The sequence below is a fragment of the Sprattus sprattus genome, assembly GCF_963457725.1.
Source record: "Sprattus sprattus genome assembly, chromosome: 12".
In the NCBI taxonomy this organism is placed as follows: domain Eukaryota; kingdom Metazoa; phylum Chordata; class Actinopteri; order Clupeiformes; family Clupeidae; genus Sprattus; species Sprattus sprattus.
In genome coordinates this window covers 32,092,768-32,113,569 of record NC_137910.1, presented here as the reverse complement: position 1 = coordinate 32,113,569, position 20,802 = coordinate 32,092,768, and positions in this window count along the sequence as shown.

Below are 20,802 nucleotides of genomic sequence, written 5' to 3'. Positions count from 1 at the left end.
GCTACTTACTAGTTCGGCAGACAGTAAACAAGTCGGGCTGCCACAGGCAAAACTACAGAACGAAGTTATATGCCTATGGACTCTGGTATGGCAATGGCACGAAGGCGATTCTCCATATTGAAAGGCACCCAGTGCAACTTTCGAGGCTTAAAAATAAACATTCAATTTCTAGTCTTTTTTACACGTCGTAAGTTTCAATAACTCCATACCATTCCATATCGACATTCAAGAAGCAAAGATGAGACGTCGTTGTGTGGTGAGAACTGATAGAAAATCGTAAACAACAACAATTGCCGCCATTTTCCCCCGAAATCTTTATTTATTGGTGCCACCAATAAATAAAGCAGGATTCCAGTCAATGGAAAAATGTCCTCTCCCCACCGGCGTTTGTTGTTGTGTGTACGATTTTCTATGAGTTCTCACCACACAACGACGTCTCATCTTTGCTCCTTGAATGTCGATATGTTATGGTATGGAGTTATTGAAACTTACTACGTGTAAAAAAGACTAGATATTGAATGTTTATTTTTCGAGTCTCAAGCCTATAAAGTTGCACTGGGTGCCTTTAAAGTAATTGTAGCGCCCCAATTTTTTTCAAGCTGTTTTTTTTAAAGGTAAAACTGCGTATCCTAACCCTAATCCTGAAGTATACGTAATTGTTGCATAGTGTTACTTTAAGACAGTACGTTAAGACAATGCAAAGTTTCAATAGCCAAAAGAAAGTTAGTTTAGAACTGCCCCATCCGAATAATAAAAACCCTGTTATAAGAGAGTGGATAAATCTTCCAGTCCTAGTACTTAGCATTATGTTTAATTATACTTTAATTAGGTTGGACACTATTATCTCTCCGTTTAAAAGTCAATCTCCACAAAGTACTAATCTATAGGCTTTTATCTAATCTCCACCTCTGTTTGAAGGGGCTATATGTAACAGCTGACTAGCTTTCAGCTAGCGAGCTAAAGGATTTCACACTCCTGACCCCAAGCAGATTGGGGGCAGTGTATTACTACGTGTGTACACTCCTAACTCCTCTCCCTTCACAGAAGTAAAGAAAAAGTTTGGTCAAGGTAGGTCATCAGCAGTGATGGGCAAGTTACTGAAAATTAGTGATTAGTTACAGTTACTAGTTACTTCTTTTAAAGGTAATTGAATTACTTCACTAATTACTGTATATCAAAAGTAATTAGTTATTAGGTAAAGTCACTTTTAAGTTACTTTTATTTCTGCTTTTTAAATGTAATGAATATGAACGGTACTGAACAGTCAAACACAATAAACATATTTTTTTGACCAATTTATTTTAATCAACAGGGCAACAGGGCTTCAAATCAAGCAGTTGTACAAAAGTCCCTTTTAACACTTACCTTAATACAAAATAACTGTCTTTTCAGAGAAGACGAACTAGGAGACCCTCCAGTCGGCTTTGGTTCAATCCTTATGGTCTTTTACAAACCTCAGCCAGGCAAAGTACAACGTTGTCCCGGAAGAAAAACTTGCTTCCTTTTGCTCTGACAATGTTCCCCAACTCTGAAAAGTGTTTTTTCCAGCAGGGCAATGCTCCATGCCACACAGCCAGGCCAGTAAAGGTGTGGATGGAGTATCACCAGATCAGGACCCTGTCATGGCCAGCCCAATTTCGAGACCTGAATCCCATAAAAAAAACTCTGAAATGTGATCAAGAGGAAGATGGATGGTCACAAGCCATGAAAAGAAGCCGAGCTGCTTGAATTCTTGCGCCAGGAGTAGCATAAAGTCACCCAACGGCAATGTGAAAGACTGGTGGAGAGCATGCCAAGACACATGAAAGTTGTGATTTTAAATCAAGGTTATTCCACTAAATATTGATTTCTGAACTCTTCCTAAGTTAAAGCATTAGTATTGTGTAGTTTAAAAATGAATATGAGCTTGTTTTCTTTGCATTATTCGAGATCTGAAGACACTGCATATTTTTTGCTATTTTGACCAATTGTCATTTTTCTGCAAATAAATGATCTAAATGACAATATTTTTATTTGAAATTTGGTAGGAATGTTGCCAGTAGGTTATAGAATAAAACAAAAATGTACATTTTACTTCAACACATACCAATAAATAGTAAAACCAGAGAAACTGATAATTTTGAAGTGGTCTCTTAATTTTTTCCGCGGCTGTATATTTGACTGGCTTATAATTTAAGTGTCCGGAAAATGAAAAATCTGCTAGTCACTTTGACCGGCAACATTTTTTCTAGTGGAACCTCAGAAGCAGCTAAAGTAGGCCTATCTTGCCTTCTTTTCTGCAAGTGTTAATTTTTCACAAAAGAGAGTAACAAGGGTAACAAACAGATTTCAATTTCAGTAATTGTAACTGCGTTGCTTAATTTAAAAAAGTACTTTGTTGCATGCTCGTTATTGCTAAAAGTAGTGGAATTACAGTAATGCGTTACTTTGTAACGCGTTACTCCCAACACTGGTCATCAGTGTTTCGTTGAATAAGGCCAACAAAACCTCCAGAAGGTTCAAAAGTGGTGCCTGGCGTCCCAATTCAATTTAATTTATATTGTCAAGCCAGAGCGTGATCCTGCACCTGCCCCCTTCAACCTCAACTTGCTCACCTGCACCGCATCCACAATCCATCTGAGTTCTGATGGCCAGCACCAGTCACTCCTACACTAAAACCCCTCACTCCCTTCACTGAGAGTTCTGATGGCCAGCACCAGTCACTCCTACACTAAAACCCCTCACTCCCTTCACTCGGTGTCTGGTCTCGTTCAACAACGGACTAACAATCCCGCATCAATGAAGTTCTGGATATTCTAAACTCTTCTAGCTACTCCCACTGCACGAAAAGCAAGATTATCTGGCCCGTAAACGCTGTGATACCGCCGCGAATGATAAGCATTCCTGGTTGATATCGGACATTCCCCCGAAATATCCGTCTGCCGCAAATTAACGGAAATTCCCGCGTACAGGCCAAGAGGGGAGAGGGGGGCGATGTGTTACTTCTCACCTCCCGCTGACAGTGGTGTGAAATGCTCTTATTAGCATATTGACTGTCAGCAGTCTAGCCACACACACCCTGCTGCAGCCATTGGTTGAAAACGACAAGGAATTGAATTAAAACGTCTTGTGATGAGACGGAACGAGATTCTGTCTATTGGTCAGCTTTCAACTGACAAAACGTATCCCCTCCCATTTACAGCTATTGCCCCATAAAAACGAAATTAAAATGTACTCGATAATAATTTAATTAATATTCTGTCTTTAGGGTTTTGTTCCGGGGTAATCACATTTCTTGATTTGCCTTCCGTTTTCAGAGTTCTGTCTTTAGGGTTTTGATTTCGGGGTTATCACGATTCTTGCTTTGCCTTTCATTTTCAGAGTTCAAGGGTTGCAATGTCACTGTCGAGGCTGTTCCAATCATATTCCGGAGCTTCCTCTCTGTAATGTTCTTGAGATTCACTTTTGGCAACCTAACCTGTGTCTTTTCAGGTAGATTTTGAAATCTTACGCGAGCTTCGAACCTGCGCTGTTCAGGTTAATGGTACTGTGTACCTGTGTCTAACCGCTTAGCCACGTTGCTGGTTAGAATTTAGCTTGTCGGTGCGACCAAGTCACTGGTTTATCATTCCTCCCTCCTCTGGGGTATTTCTTTTCTGTTACTGGGGCATGGGAATTCGGAATTGTTTAGTGGACTTATGTGAAGTTTTAATTAGCCTATGCTCATTTAAAGGCGCCCAAGGCAACATTAGAAACTTTAGACTCCAATAATAAACGTTAAATTTCTAGTCTTTCTTACACGTAGTAAGTTTCAATAACACCATACTATTACATATCGACATTCAAGGAGCAAAGATGAGACATCGAAATCGCCTGCCTTCTGTTTTCCACGGTAGATCGCAGGTTATGCTAGAAATGGCTTAGCATGGGTGGGATAGGGAAAGATAACACCTTTCCATCCAGACGCAAATTTAGCTAATCGGAATCTGTAAGTGGTTTCCACATATATGTAGTTGATCTGTCTTATTTGACGAAGCAGTGAGTTAGCTGTCTTTCAATATCTCTTGTCGAATTATCTCACATGTTTATGGTGGTATGTGTTTAAACGTTTTAACTTAGGCTATGTGTAATGTTCCTAACTTATATATTATTATTTCACCTTAATGTTCTTGAGATTCGTTTCTGGCATGTAATTATACAGAGTCAGGCTTACTCTGATAACAGTCATTAAGAGTCGTTAACAGTCGTTAAGCAACTTGGGCCATGGTTGCCAGTAGTGGGGATCGAACCTGTGACTTTCAGGTTTTTTAAATCAGTGAAGCAGTGACGGGGTGCCTACCCTGGCAGGGGGGGGGGGGGGGGGGTTCAATCCAGGTCAATTAAATTAACATAACAAAAGCTAGGCCTGGCCAAGGGGAGGGGGGGGGGGGGGGGGTTCACACCAATGTGGGCTTCTACAGCAATTCACAGGGTCGAAGACTGTCGTAAGTCCCACATTTCATGCAGTGTCCTGTCTTTCGTATACCCATCTCCTTACTCCTTGCGCATTGTCATTCCGAGTTAGACTTGCTGTTTCTGTTCCTCGCCTCTGTGCCTAGTTATTTCGAGAGTTAGACTCTCAGTTTTTTGTTCCCTGCTCCTGCGCCTAGTCAGTTTGTTTTCGTTAGTGCTATGTTGGGTTTGAGTGTTTCCCAGCGCTTAATGCCTGTGATTCTTTGGTTTTGTGATTATAACGTTCTTTTGAGTTTTTGCAGTTTTGGAAGCATCTCCGTGTTAGCCCCGTTAGTTAGTTTGTCATCCTTATTTGTTTTCCATTCCCCCTTTCCCCTGGCTGTGTCAGGAAAAAAACTGTTTGAGAATCAAACTCTACCTGACTTGCTGTGACAGAAGGCCAGACCACAAATAGATCCAGCCAGAGATTCCTCTCACCTGGGCAAACTATTCCAGGGTCTCGTAGACGAGATGCATCACAGTCTACTTTTCACTACCATCTCTCCCTCTTTCCGCCTCGGCTCGGGGTCCGTGGACCGCCCCACCCCGTTTCCAGGTCCTCGGAGGCGTGTTGCAGATTCCTGCTGCTGTGTGCTCTCCCCTACAGCCCCTACCGAGAGAGTGGCGTTTGTTATCTCTCTACTCCAGGGCAGGGCCCTCCAGTGGGCCGGGTCCGTGTGTCGCCAAGGTTGACCAGTTATAGAGTCCCTCGACGCCTTTTCCACTCACCTCAAGGAGGTGTTTGATCTGCCCCTAGGCGACAGCACAGTTCAGGTTCGCCTTCATTGCCTTTGTCAGGGCAGATCCTCTATCCAGGACTACACTCTGCAGTTTCGCACCCGGGCTGTGGAGAGCGGCTGGAACGAGGCTGGCCTTGGTAACATCCTTCAGGAAGGGGATTGAGCGAGCTTGCTCTGAGACTACGTCTATCTGGTTATGACGCCTTGATAGGGCTTGAGCGGTTTATCCAGCTTGCTGTACGAGTCGTGCATCGTTGCGAGGCCTGCCGCACAAATCCTCCTCGCTTTGGGCATCACCACGCCACTACACCAGCCAGGGATTGGAGCCAGAGCCCATGAACGTGGACACACTGAGGCTTTCCACTGAGGAAAGATGCTGTTCTTTACTCTTGGACTTTGTTTATACTGCGGAGCAAAGGGGCACGTTGTCACACCGTGTCCCATCCGACCCCAGCGTTACCGGATAAGTGCATTCCAGGGTCAAGTTTATTTATGTTCCCCTTGTATGTCACCGTAACCCTGAATTCTTCCTCCGGTTCATTTGCAGCACAAGCCCTCATCGACTCGGGGCCTTCCAGAAACTTCATCTCCGGTCTCCTCTACAAGCGACTAGGCCTTCATAAGACCCCGAATCCAAACCCATACTCCATTTACACCATCGCTGGCAACCCACTCATGAAACGACTGGTATGGTACTTTGGTCTCCGATCCAGCTCGAGATGGGTTTTCTCCAGAAAGAGGAGCTCCAATTTCTCCTCCTTGAAAACTCCACAGCATAGATCATCCTTGGGTGGCCGTGGTTGGTTTTACACTCACCAACGCTGTGCTGGGAGAGAGGAGATGTGACCTCACCATTGTCCCAGCTTGATCCCACTGCACGCCACCACCATAGAGAGCCCTGTGAGGTTCTCTGTCCCCAATGTGCCTCATGCCTTCCACGACACCCATCTGTTCCATTGCCCTGTTGCCCGGTGTGCCAGTGCCCAGGGGGTGGATTTATCCCCTTGCCTTGTTGGAATTAAAGGCCATGGAGGAGTATGTGAAACAGGCTCTACAGCAGGGCTACATACAACCCTCCACATCTCCGGCTGCCTCGAGTTTCTTCTTTGTCAAGTAGAAAAATGGGGGACTTTGGCCCTGCATCCGTTTAGTGCTGTACCGTGCACTTAACAAAATCGTGGTTAAGAACCGCTATCCTCTTCCCCTCGTCCCGTCGACCATGGAGCAGCTGCAAGGAGCATTGGTGTTCACGAAACTTGACCTGCACAGTGCGTACAACTTGGTCCGGATACGTGAGGGGGAAGAGTGGATGACGACCTTCATCACACCCAGTGTCCACTATGAGTACTGTGTGATGCCATCGGTTTGCCCAACGCCCCCTCCATGTTCCAGGGCTTTATGAATGGGGCGTTCCAGGAGTACCTGGATCGTTTTGTGATTGTGTACATAGATGTCATCCCGGTGTAACCCCGGAACGAGCCCGAACACGCCCAACATGTGTCCCTCGTTCTGTGCAAGCTTTGTGAGCACCAACTCTTCGTCAAGACTGAGAAGTGCTCCTTACACACAGACCACATTAAATTCCTGGGGTGCAACACATCAGCCTCAAGGATTAGTATGGACAAGGTGAAGATGGCGGCAATCAACACCTGGCCGCCCCCAAAAATGGTAAAAGAACTTCAGCGATTTCTAGGACTTGCTAACTTTCACCGCAGGTTTTTTCAGGGTTATAGCCTGATTATGGCACTCCATACCTGTCTCCTCAGAAGAAAGCCGAGGTCTTTCCAGTGGAACTCCAAGGCAGCCACAGCCTTCGCCCAGCTGAAGAGAGCCTTTGTGACTGCACTCGTCCTCACTCTGCCCAATCCAACACCAGGATGGAAGCGGTTCTCTCCCAGAGATCCAGCACACCTCCATCCATGTGCCTTCTACTCCAAGAAGTTTCTTCGGAGGAATTCCGACATCGACAACCGTGAACCACAAATACAGAGGATCTACATGAGGCACAAAGACTGAACCGACAGGCTAGGTGGGCCCTCTTCTTCACACGGTTACACTTTACTATTAACCTATCATCCAGGGCCCAAAAAAATCTAGGCGGATGCCCTCTCCTAGATCAATGAGGAGGCAGAGAGCTCCGAGGAGACTGAGTGCATTTTGCCTCCTCGCCTGATCATTGCCCCGATCCAATGTGCCCTGGACGAATATATCACCCAAGCCGAAGAATTCAGCTCCTATGGCCCAGCCGGCAAGATCTACATCCCCCTCTCTCTCTCTTGAATCAGGTAATGGAGTCTACACACACCTCATTGGGCACCCCGGGGCTAATTTAAACCCTCTCGCTCCTACAGGAACGTTTTTGGTGGCCAGGCATGACCCTAGCGGTCAGAAGGTCAGAAGACTTGCCACCATCACAATGACATACCTGCATATTAATTGTCGTAGACTGGTTTTCAAAATCTTGTAAACCCTCCCCACTAAAACGCATCCCCACTACTGCAGTCACCACCTCTGCCCAGTTTGACCACGTCTTCTGTCGATTATGTCACTTTCTGGGGCAGCCGTGGCCTACTGGTTAGGGTTTCAGGCTGGAAACCGGAGGGTGGCTGGTTCGATCCCTGACCAGTAGGAAAAATGTGGGCGGGGGAAGTGGTAGAGCACTGCTCTCCCATGCCCACATCCACGGCTGAAGTGCCCTTGAGCAAGGCACCTAACCCCGATCACTGCTCCCCGGGCGCCGCCAAAGGCAGCTCACTGCTCCAGGTTAATGTAACTTCACTTCACTGTGTGTGTTCACCGGGTGCAGTGTGTTTTACTACCCTGGATGGGTCAAATGCAGAGGTGGAATTCAGAGTGTGTGTGTCTACACCACCTCTGCCATAGAGTCACTTTCACTTCACTTCACTTTCACTTTGGTCTCCTGGAAGACATGGTTTCTGATTGTAGAATCTCCAGGTTCTGGAAGGACTTCTACCCTGTCGAGATGAGCCTGTAAGCCTGTCCTCTGGGTATCATCCTCATACGAATGGGCAGACGGAGAGGAATGTCCAGAAAATTAGCCGCTTCCTGCAAACCTGCCAGTTTCCCCCCTGGGCCAAGTACGTGAAAAAAACTCCCTTCGTCAGGCCACCACGGGCCTCACCACTTTTCAGTGCGTGCTCGGTTACCAGCCACCACTTTTCTTGTGGTCAGGAGAACCATCCACTGTACCCACTGGTTCCAGCAGAGTGAGAAGGTCTTGAACGAGGCACATCACAACCTGCAGAGGGTAGTCTGATGTCACCAACACCAGAACGATGTCCGACGAAGACCTAAACCCAACTTTGCCGTCGGACAGAAGGTCTGGCTATCCACCAAAGACATCTCCCCTCGAAAGTTAAGTCCTAGTTTCATTAGCCCTTTCACCATCACCCAACCGATTAATGCAGTCACGTTTAAACTTCAGTTACCAACTAACTATCGTATACACCCGTTGTTCCATGTCTCTCTTTTTAAACCTTTCCATCCTCCGATCACTTCTCTCCCTCCTTCTTCCTCAGAGCCTGGCATGAAAAGACCGCCTCGAGTACCTCATAGATTGGTAAAGGGACAAACTGTTTATGTAATTGGTCGAAAAGATTACTTTATTTCATCTACCTATCATAAATTGCAGCCTGATTGCTAGCCCGCAAAGCCAAGCAAACAAGACAAGCAAACTTTTTAAATAACTTTTCAGCTCATTTCACACAATTAATGATTGTCAATTCATTCTGAATAGTATTTTATTGATCATAAAGCCTTCTGTACACTGAATAGTCGTAATTAATAATCAGTGTTAATTAGGATATGGGAAAGGGCAAGGGTATGCTGCTGTTGAGCAATCACAATTTTTTGGCGGAAATCAAACTCTAGTCAACACTGTTTCGGTCAAGCAATCACAATATTTGCTTTTTATTATTTATTCTTATTCAATCCTGTGTGGTGCTCTTGTAAAAATGGTTGCACTGCCCCCTATCGTTCTTTTGTTATTGTCGTGTTATGGTAGAAAGAAAAATGGTCTACTTTGACAGAGATACATGCCCCATGGGATTATATTGTATAGCCATTTGGCAGTTGCTGGTTATAGCAACATAATGGACTAATTTACTGTAGTTCGTTAATTATTGTCCTTAGTAGAAGTTTGTACCCGTAAATCCCAGTTTCCCTTTAATGTTAACCTTATTTTCCCCTACATCTGATTTAGATAATTCATCTTAGACTGTCACGTCAGAGCCCGGACCTGCACCAGCCACGCCCACCTCAGCGCTCTCTCGCTCACACTCACCGGTGTATTGATCACTCACACCTGCACTCTCACATACCTGCACCACATTAAGCATTCACGAGGACTAATCACATACACCTGTCACAGTCCCTTCTTATACTCCACTCACCTCACACTCGGTGTCTGGTATCGCACATCACAGGTTGCCAAACGTTTCCCTCATCTTGCTGACCGTAAAAATTACTATCTTCGCTTGTTCACTTCTAGTTTATGCGCCGTTTTGTTTTTGTCACGTTTTGTTTAGTGCTGTCCGAGTTAGACTCGTGTTTTGTTTACCCTCCTGGTTTTTGTAAGTTTCGCTCTTTTCTTTCAGAGCTTGGCTCTTTGTTTTGTTTTCCGTGTTCTTGTGAACCCGTGCCTTGTTTTCAGCAGTGCTACGAGCCTGCGCCCCTCCCGGGCTGGACTACTCCCGAGAAGCGAACTCGCCCTGTACTGCTCGGTATCCCTGTTTGTTTGTGCTGTCAATCCATTCGCGAAATAAAACATTCACGAAAACTTGCAGTTGTCGTGTTAAGTTCCTTGACATAGACATTATAATTACACTGACTTAAGACTTTTCAGGGTTGCCTCACAAACACCAATGGACCTGGATCACAAAACCTAATGGTGAATGAGCTTAGTGGCTAGCAGTAATGACAAGTTGGACACTAAATTAGCCACCAACAAAACATACTTCAAAAAACAGTAAAACGCTGCATAATGTGCTTTTGAATCCGATATTCTTCGAGCAGGGATAGATGGATTTTCAGTGCAGGGGTGGTGAAGGCAGGGACATGCTGAAGAACCCCTGCTTTAGATCAGTGCAGGATTGCAGAAAGCCAAGCAAATTGATTCATTCTACGTGTGTGAAGCGTAGGCATTCAAATCTATTCTAAAGTTATGTTGTAGTTTACTTTTTCATGTTGTTGTTTCATGTGTATGTACTTTAACCCATTCTGTGATTTTGTTCTATGCATTTCTTTGCATATAAATGTGGGGCTAAGCAGGAGGTTTTTCAGTTGAGCTTCTGTGCCCTCGCAGCTTTTGGGGACATCCTTTAAGTAGCCCATACAAGCTTCATCCAAGTTATTGGAATAAAACTGAAACAATCCGCCGCCTTTTATCCATTTTCTTACGTCAATCTTTAAAAAAATAGGAGCCCTGAACACTTAAAACTGATCACTGAAACACAGCTGTTTATTTATTAATTGCATGCATTCCATTGTGTTTTTGGAAAAGTGAGTGGTAGAGTTACAAAAATATGGTTATCCGATCCAGCAACTCAAAAACACACACACAACTAAAAGACATAATGGTGGGTAAATGGTTTGGAACCTGATAACATAACCTGACCTGAATTACAATTCAATACAGATACTAAATTGACAGCAATAAAAAGAAACCTGGGATACAAAACAACATTTGTTTGCAGATTATTGCCTTGAAAGGCCATCTGTGTGGCTCAGCCGTATCAGTGGTTTCATATAATGCCCTTTGCTGAGCTACTTAGGGCTAAAGATTCATTTCAGCTCCTCTCCAGTCTCTTACAGTCTTAATGTGTTTTAAGCTCATATCGCCCAGTGGCAAATGGCAGACATCATCTCATACATCACACACAAAATAAATCCAAATAAACAATATATAAGCTATACAAAATGTTCTAAATATACTTTAATGTTTTTTATGTGGAAAAATTCCCCAGTAATTATGTCAAACTAAAAATAGTAATTATGACAATCTAACCTACTATGAAAAAAGCACAAAGTTGAAGTAGCATCAATTCATTTATATGTATTTAAAGTGTTGAAATATATTTATTTAATCATTCACAACTTAAAATAATTTATACAGAAGGTCTATAAATATTTAATTCATTTTAATATGGTTTATCGTCTCCCCTAGTTTATGCAAATTCAAATAAGAAGAATCACATTCGACTGCACTCACATGAACCAAACTAAATATTATGGGGAGTCTTTGGAATAAATTTATACGATTGCTATGTACTGAAATTTTATCTATTTTCGTATGTTTTTTCCTGTGAAGTAGAAATCAATTACTTTCAAGTTCATCTCAAGCATACATTCACATAAGTGGAAAGAAATCTCCAGAAGGTTTAACACATGGTCAGACAATGTCAATACTTAAAAGTCTGTACACATATCTTTCTTTGTCTAGTTCTTATTAGTCCTCCAGTGGGATCACTACCTACCTTTGTTGGGTAGTGACAGAAACCTTAGGGCTAACATTTGAAACTGATGAATGTATCTGTTAGTAAATGACCAAGAGAGAACATAATATCCAAACACTTTAAGTGGATATAGGTCCTGTAAAAGCTGTGGTGAGATATCAGCATGGATAAAAACATAACAAAGGACCATTATGTGGGGATGACTCTCTCCTGCTCTCTCCTTCGCTATTGCCCCTCTGTCTGTCTACCTCGAATGTCAGAGGTTCTGTGGGGCCCTGTCCATAGGCTTGACAGGCCCCTGGAATGTGAGAGCGGGACCACTCAAGCCAATCTGACCTGCCAATGCTCCATTACAGCTGTGTAATTTACCTCTACCTGCAAAATGGGCCTCAAGTTTTATCTCCACCCGTAACACAACATTAACTACCAAAGAGCTGAAATGAATTATCTGTCTGCCCCAAAGCCTGGATAGTCTCCCTCACAAATAACATCATTATACCAGTGGTAATCCCATTAAATGGATCATTTTGCAAATATCTCGATCCAATTAATAATATGTTTGCAGAGGGGGAAGCAAACTGATGCTCCCTTTAGAGCACTGACATGCTGTGACTCAAAGTCCTTTGTTGGAGAATACTGTTCCTGATACATGGTGTATTATTTAGAAAAAAATCCACCTGAAGCGGCGCATAGTTGGAAAGAGTCAAAAGCCTACAGACACTGTAATATGCTCCCCAGCAGCTTTTAAAATCATTGCACGCCACATAATGCAAGCCTTTACAGCTATTTGATTGTACAGTTGCCTCTAGAATTACAAAACTTAATCTACCTGTCCTTCTGATGCTTGCTTTAATGGCTGGAATGAAATGTGAGCCAATTCAAGCTAACCACTATTATATGGTAAAGATTTTAATCTGAAGATGTTTGTATCAAGGAAAGAACCAATCCAATTTGACGGACGTATACATCAATTATTCAACACATTTATGCTTATCTTTCTTTTTACAAACACAAATGTGATTTATTTTAATTTCTTCCTGAAGCTGAGGATTGCATTTTTTAAATAAAGACAATAACTGGAACAAAACAGCCTGTACTGCATCACCATCAATAAGTGTGGTTTCAGTCAGAGGCATACAAAAGAGCCTACAGTGTTGGCAACTGTCTGTAAAAACTAGTATTTATAATGTTATTAATCTCTGATCTGAGTGAAAACTGAGAGATATCTAAAATATAAATGACATCTTTTACAGAAAAGCTTACAAGCTTAAAGATCGTACCTATCCACTAATAACTGTTACACTTTAAATGGAAAATGATATGGATATTTCCCAACAACAAAAGATGCCCTAGAGTTCCCCTGGGACACATAGCTTTTCTCTTCTTAGACACTATTCAGATTATCCATGAAATTTATGTCAGTGTTTGTTTTGATCAATTAATGAGTGTGCCTCTTAGATAATTATCATTACCCATTCTCTTAAACCTGCCTGCCTGTAGCGCTGATGTTGCTTTTCTGTAACTTGTGCATGCCTTGTGAAGGTGACACTTTATATCTAGGGCTGGATTACAATTATGCCCCCCTCCCCAGCTTCACATTTCAATTAGGAACGCTCCCAGAGCAGAGGAGATGCATGTTAGGATGGAGATTTGGTGAATAATTATACTAGAAGGACTGCTTTGGGAGCAGCCCAAATGTCTTCTATTCTTTGTTTAAGGTATTTTACTGGTTTTGTTGAATCCATCCATTCTTCCACTTTTTCTTCATATTCTTGTTTTGATTTCCTCACTTCTGTAAACAGAAAACCTCCTTAACTTTGTCAGAGCTTTCTTTTAGAATATAACCTTTCCACACTCCCAAGAGGAAACCCTGAGGCCATGATTCATTCTCTTGGATTTCTTAGAATCACATTGGATACAGTTGAAATGCAAGCCTCCTTGTTTCAAGAAAAACTTGATGTGGGCAATTTCTGATTGTTTATGATCATGAGCGATCCAAACAGGATCTTCTCCGTGTTTTGGATCACATGAACTTTGTCATACTGATCATCTTTATATCTTGATTATTGACCCTAGCTCACTCTGTCAAAAAGTGAGAGAGAGCGATTCTGGGCCGAAGTTGTTTTTTTTGTGGTCTCCCCTCGAATCTCAAATCTTCAGACTCTTCTCTTTTCAAGCTCCTACTCTTGCTGGGGGTTATTCAAAGAATTCTATAAACATGCTGCTGGTACTACCCTTTCAACAGCATTTGTTCTTCTGTGAGATGCTGTTTGGTGTATTATAGTGTGTGAAAGAGGTGTATTATATTATTTTGCGTTAACACCACCGCTGCTTTCACCTAGAGTGTTTGCCTTGTAATCTTATTGTGTGCCTAATGAGACATTTAACCTGCAGTCTGTAGGCCCTAAAACATGTGCCAATGTGATCAGATCAGTTTATCGTATCATATTCAGATCAGTTTATCGTATCATATTCGCGTGTAGGTGTGAACATTTTCAAGGGAAACGGCTCTTGTCGTTACGTGTTTACATGTGCAAAATGTGAACCGTTTACATTGCCTCGGGCATGCGCAAAGACCACGGAGATGTGCTCCCACCTGGTTAGTTTACTAACATCAACGTGGATCCGCACCGTGCACAGGCAGTGTAGTGGCTTAAAGTTCCCTTCTTTCTATCAGCATATAGTTCTTAATATTTTCTTTGAATAACCACTCTCAGATGGAAAGAAAACGAGTCTACGCTGGATGTGTTTCAACAACGGTAGAAAACTGTGTTTGCTCCGTCTTTTACTGAACTCATAATTATATGACAGTGGTATTAGTTACAGTTGAGACACCCGAAATAACTTGCATGCGCAGCAATCCTGAGACCTGATTTTTAGTTTGCACATGAATACTAACGTCTTCTTTGATCCCAGGTGCCGCTTATATTTTGTTAACTGTATTGCACTTGTTTAAATCTTCCTCTAGCCTATTGGCCTATGTAGCCTACGTGTAGGTACAACTGATTCAATGTGAGCCGCAGGCTAGAGTGGATTTATTTTTCTTTTTTACTTTATTTCCAGTTCCTGTGTCCCCCCTTCCCCCTCCACAACTAATAGCCTCCGTGCTGATAAGGCCCACTAGTACATTAACTTGAACAGCCGGTCTCTGTAGTTTGTTTCTCACCCCAGTAGCCTACAGAGATTGCAGTGTGCATGTAGTTGAACTCTTAATTGCATTGTCACGTATCAGTGTCTTACATATTGTAGTGCATTTCCCATGAACTTGAACATGTGTTATTTATTGTGCACAACACCATGTGTGTTAGAGACCTGGCCTGAATTAAGTTCCCCTAGTGGCCCATTGCAGAGGTTCCCCAGCCCCCATATTGTGTTTATGTATTTTTGTATTATCTGGTGACCAATCAACTCCACTGAAGTGTACTATTTATTAATAAAGACTCCTTTTTTGTACTTTCATAAAAGCAACGGTGTTATTGAATTCCCCTTGCTCTGACATAATTTAACCCACTTCAAGGGGTGGCGTAGTCGATTGTCCCCGAGAGGGCGCTACATTTGGCGTAGTTCGGCAGGACGGCCTTCTATTTTTTTTGCGGCACCGTATGTAAAAGTGTGTGGTCGTGGTGTGTGTGTGTGAGTGTATAGAGAACAGCAACTGGCAATATGTCGGATGAGGAGAGAGACAGAACGACTTCGGAGCTGCAACAACTGCTTCAAGTTGAAAATGAGAGACTGTCTAGTGCACCAGGTGATGGAGCTGGCCGAAGTGGCAGCACAAGCAGGAATGCTGCACAGCCAGTCCAAAGAGAGAGGGCATTCTACCTGCCCCGTGAGCGACGATGCCCTAAATTCTCTGGTTCTGCAGTAGCAGGGTCGTTATCTGTGGACGAGTGGGTCGAGGAGGCTGAAAGCTGCATTAGGTCAAGGTACATGGCTGATTTAGAGAAAGCATTGTTTTTATATAACCATCTTGAAGGTGAAGCCAGAACTGAAATCAAGTATCGGCCAGTAGCTATCAGGGAAAACCCTGTTGAAATCATTACAATTTTAAAAGAGGTATATGGCTGTAGTAAGTCCTATGTATACTGGCAACAACGATTTTTTGACCGAAAACAGAGGGAAAATTAATCGTTATTTGAGTTTTCGCATGTACTTATGGAACTCCTGGAGAAGGTAAGGCAGTCCAATAGGGATGCAATCACTAATCCCGACACAGTGCTCAGGGACCAGTTTTGTGAGAATGTGCGTGACCGCATGTTAAGAAGGGAACTCAAGCGGGCAGTGTGGGCCAATGACAGTTTAACGTACCTGATAACTCCACCTATCACTCAGTGCCCCATGTCAGCAGTTCCAATAGCCAGGCGGGAAACTAAAGACCCCCAGTGTGCAGAGCCACACACTGGGAGGGGAAGTATCTGGCTCTGGTTGTTCTTCGCTTGTCCAGTTAGTGGGAATTTGCCCAGTTTTAGTTAGTTAGTTAGTTATGGGGGGTGTGATGGTACCATGTTTAATCGACACTGGCTCGATGGTTACTACTGTAACGGAGAGTTTTTCATTAAACATTTATTTCACTTAAGAGGAAGGATTGCAAATGGCTGGTCCTTAAAGCAGCCAATGGATTAGACATACCTTACACAGGCTACATTGAGTTGGATGTGAGGGTATTGAGAGCAACAGCAGGCCAGCACGCCAACCCTCACCGACTCCCGAGGTCAGCCTCTATAAGAAATGAGGAAGAGGCACTGGCAAATGGTAAAGGGCAAGGTGGTGGGATCCTTGCCGTCATCGTCGGGCCGCCCATTCATTTGGAGGGGGTGAATTGTAGCAGGTGGGCAAGAAGTGATAGTTTGGTGCCTACTCCCTCTCCAGTGGCACAGTTGGTCTCTCTTTCCGTCACACAGTACTACGTCACTAATTGGGGAATGGGTTGCGATTGATTAGGCTACCTGACATATTACCCACAGGCCTATGTATAGACACCTGGGGTCCTAAAGCCGGCAGCTCGATAACACCACTGGTTCTTGTGATGTGTAGCAGAGGCACGGGTGCTGCGTAAAGTCAACAATATTAATGAGCACACAAAGATCCATAAATACGTGACTTTTTCACAAGCATGTGTCTGCTGGATTTTGATTGGCCATAGGTAACTGTTATGTTGAGCAAGCCAAATGGAACTTTAGGAGGAGCCAGGTATAAGCATACCAAATTACCACATTTTATCTTAAGCAGTTCCTGAGAATTAAAATGTGTCAGTTGCAGCGCCCCCATATGGACAAAATGTACGAAATTTGGCGTGCATCCACAAAATGTTGCAGCGATGCAGTGTGTTAAATGAAGTGAACTTTGAACCTTTACGTCACATGATAGTGTCCAGTGACCTGGCCTAGCATGCCTTGCTACTGATCCAGACTGACCTTTAACCAATCTTTCTTAATGTATCACAGTGCTATTTCAATCAAATACATTTAATTTACTATTTATAAAATGAAAATAAATATGCCTGTGTCTACATTTTTGTTTCGCCAAGCATGATTATTATAGAAACATAATCTGCAAACAAATCTAATCTATTTGTTATAAACAAAGCAGTTTCCTGCTATGGATATTTAGCTGTATGTTAATTAACCAGACTCTTAAAGGGAAAAAGAGTCTTCCAAATCTGAAGATTCCCAATCATTACAAGAGGCCCTCAGAAACCCTTAAAATCTGAATCTGAAAATCTAGCTGTGAAGGCTGAACTGAAAATTCATTCAGGGGGCCCAGAATTCGTAACAGTGTCTGTCGCGGACACACATGCAAGACAGGGCAAACATACTTGGGGCTAGGCTTATTCTGGGCTATAACGCAGGGTGATCGGAACAACCAACGCCACTTGATCGTGGTCAGGCTCTAGACCATTTGCATTCAGGCCTTTAAGGGTCTCTCAAGGGTCAACCCTGGGGCCGCGGGCTTACTTGGTACGTGTTATTAGGGCCCCTGTGGTCATGTGCCCATACAATAAGGCAGGGTCAAGTGCTCTTGGGTCAAGTAGTTGGAGGCTTAAGAGACCTATACTAAATGTACCATTGGATCACTCACTTGGAATATGTTTGAACAGTTAATGGCCAAGGTGGATGGACGCGATTACACGACGTATAAAGTGGGGTGAGGTCTGAGACCTTACAGCCGCTGGATGACTTTTAGTTAACTCAATTGTTTCATTATCTGAGCTATTCAACTATGTAACAAGTTAAAACAAGTTATTATTCTTCTATCGCTTCTGTCCAGAAGTTTTTAACATGCACTGGAAAACAGGCTGATTCCAGAGTGAAATAAAGGTTTGTATCTACTTTTAATCCAGCACAGCCTTTATTAAATGATTGAAGGATAATTGATAATATTGCAGTGTGCTGGCTAATTTTGTTGTTTGATAATTATTGTTGATTAACATTTGATAATACTTAGCCTTGATAGCCTACATAACCGAGGCTACATTAGCATATAAATTAAGATGGCCAGAGAGAGACTTTCAACGCAACTTGGTTTGTACAAAGGAAGTATTGTGTTTTAAAGGCACCCAGTGCAACTTTCGAGGCAAAAATAAACATTCAATTTCTAGTCTTTTTTACACGTAGTAAGTTTCAATAACTCCATACCATTACATATCGACATTCAAGGAGCAAAGATGAGACGTCGTTGTGTGGTGAGAACTGTTAGAAATACGTAAACAACAACAATCGCGGCAATTTTTTTTCAAATCTTTATTTATTGGTGCCACCAATAAAAAAAGCAGGATTTCCGTCGGCAATTCTCTGAGTTTTTCGAACATGTGACTTCACTATTTGCGAGCGCATGGTTCTATTTCATGATGGCGGATCTAAGTTTTTCAGAGACGAAGACGAAGAGAAAGCGTGGTCGACCTTGTGTGTTCACGACACCACAGAAAAAACAGAAGTTTCATAAGAAGCATATGGGTGTCGTGTGCTCTTGGGCGACAGTTTTGACGAATGGAGGAAGCTAAGAGAGAAGCTCGGGCTGCAGAGGGACAGCGAACTTGCGTGTGTGCTGTTGGACAGGTAATAATAATAATAATAATTAATTCTGTAAGTACTAACAACTGTATTCAATTACAGGCATGAAAGTACTAACAACTGTATTTAATGCATGGGCCACATTTGCGGAATATCATTGTGTAACATTCAGCAAAAACCTTGCGTGTTAGAACCTCCGGAAGCGTTCGGGACTCATCGGTGTTCTTTGTGTGCGGTCGGAAGATTTGAAAAAATAGCCTCACCCCACCGGCAATTGTTGTTGTTTACGATTTTCTATCAGTTCTCACCACACAACGACGTCTCATCTTTGCTCCTTGAATGTCGATATGTAATGGTATGGAGTTATTGAAACTTACTACGTGTAAAAAAGACTAGAAATTGAATGTTTATTTTTGCCTCGAAAGTTGCACTGGGTGCCTTTAACATGAACTAGAAAATGATTTGAAGTTACTGGGTGAAATAAACTCATCTGTCTGGATTCACTAAACCCAGCATCGGGTTGGTCCAATTTACCCAGTGACTGGGTTAAAAAGGTGACCGATTTTGCTGGGGTAGTCCAATGGTTACCATCGGCTTAGAGTGCCCTCTGCAACCTGCTTGAGATGGCAAGTGAGATGATTTCTTTTTAAATATTCGTGGTTCAAGCATGTTCAATAGCGTACGACAAGGGTTTTAACAAGCTTAACATATTACATTCCCACTTGGAGAGCAGCTACCAGACGCCATCTTTGTGTTATCAGTTGATTGCGAATGTCTGCTATGGTGTAGTAGTCCACATAACTGGTCACTGTGCAGATTTAATGCAGTGTGATCACATTAAATCAGGGGTCTTCAACGTTTTTCAGGCCAGCGACCCCCAAACTGATGGCGAGATGAGCAGTGTAGGATGGCTGGCCTCGCGGCAGTGTAAAATGGACAGGAGGCAGTGTCTCAGATGTCGTAAAAATGGCAAATGTTTAATAGCCGATGGTAATAGTCCAAAACAGGATGGAGAAAAATAAAACAGAAACAAAAACTCCAAACTATAACTCTCGCACAAGAAATAGTCCCTAAACAATTCAGCAACACATAGGCATGTAAACTCTCAATCATCCAGAGTAAATTATTTATCAAATGTGTCGCACTCCAACCTAAACAATTCAGCTCCACTATTGCACCAGTTATCTCTCAATCATCCTGATTAACTCAGCAAATGGTTCGCACTCCAAACTAACCACTTAACTACTAACTCGTCTAAGGGGTGGAAAGTTGATCCCCTAAGATTTCTCGCTCCCGACACCTGTTCTGCCCCAGCATTTTATACAACCGGCCTGAACCACTACACATCGTCAATCAATTAATATATATCTGTAATCGGACTAATTATCACAACATACAGTTCCATAGATTTAAACAGCTGGGTTTACCCAAACACAATAAAAGTATATTCATACAAAGCACTAAATAAATCACACACACACACTACACACCCCTCTCAAGTCTAACGTTCCAGTCGCCCACAGTTCAAAGGTGCTTCCCGACTTTACATCGGGTCGGTCCTCTGTGCTGCATAGACGTCAACCTGCCAACGCAAGGCACGAAATCCGCCACTGTACAGCCCTGTACACCGCTTGCCACGCGTTGAAGGGAAGGCCTTTCGGTCTCGGTATGTTCAGTGTGTGTCTTTACTGAGGCAGTTGTGATCGCGGTGAAATATGCTGGTATTGTCTGCGTGCAAATAAAACGTGTGCTTGTACCCGCACTGTCCAGTGTGTTGGTTTTAGCCCAGGATTCTATCTCCATAGCGGTAACGGGCAGCTGCACCGTTACAATCAGGGACCCCCTACTATATACATTTTATAACATTTTGTTTGAAATGTACAGGGTGGCCGTGCCACTGATCTAAGCTAACAATTAATAGCAACTTATTAAAATAATTCCCAGATATATGTTTTAATTTCATCATACATAAAGAAGGGACAGTGAATCCTCAGGCATCTTTCCATGGCACACATCCTCCCACATTGGTGAGATGTATCTTCTTTTCAATAACTCCTGACTGACACGATCCAACGGATGACGGAGGAGGAGTCTGGCGCATGGGGTTGT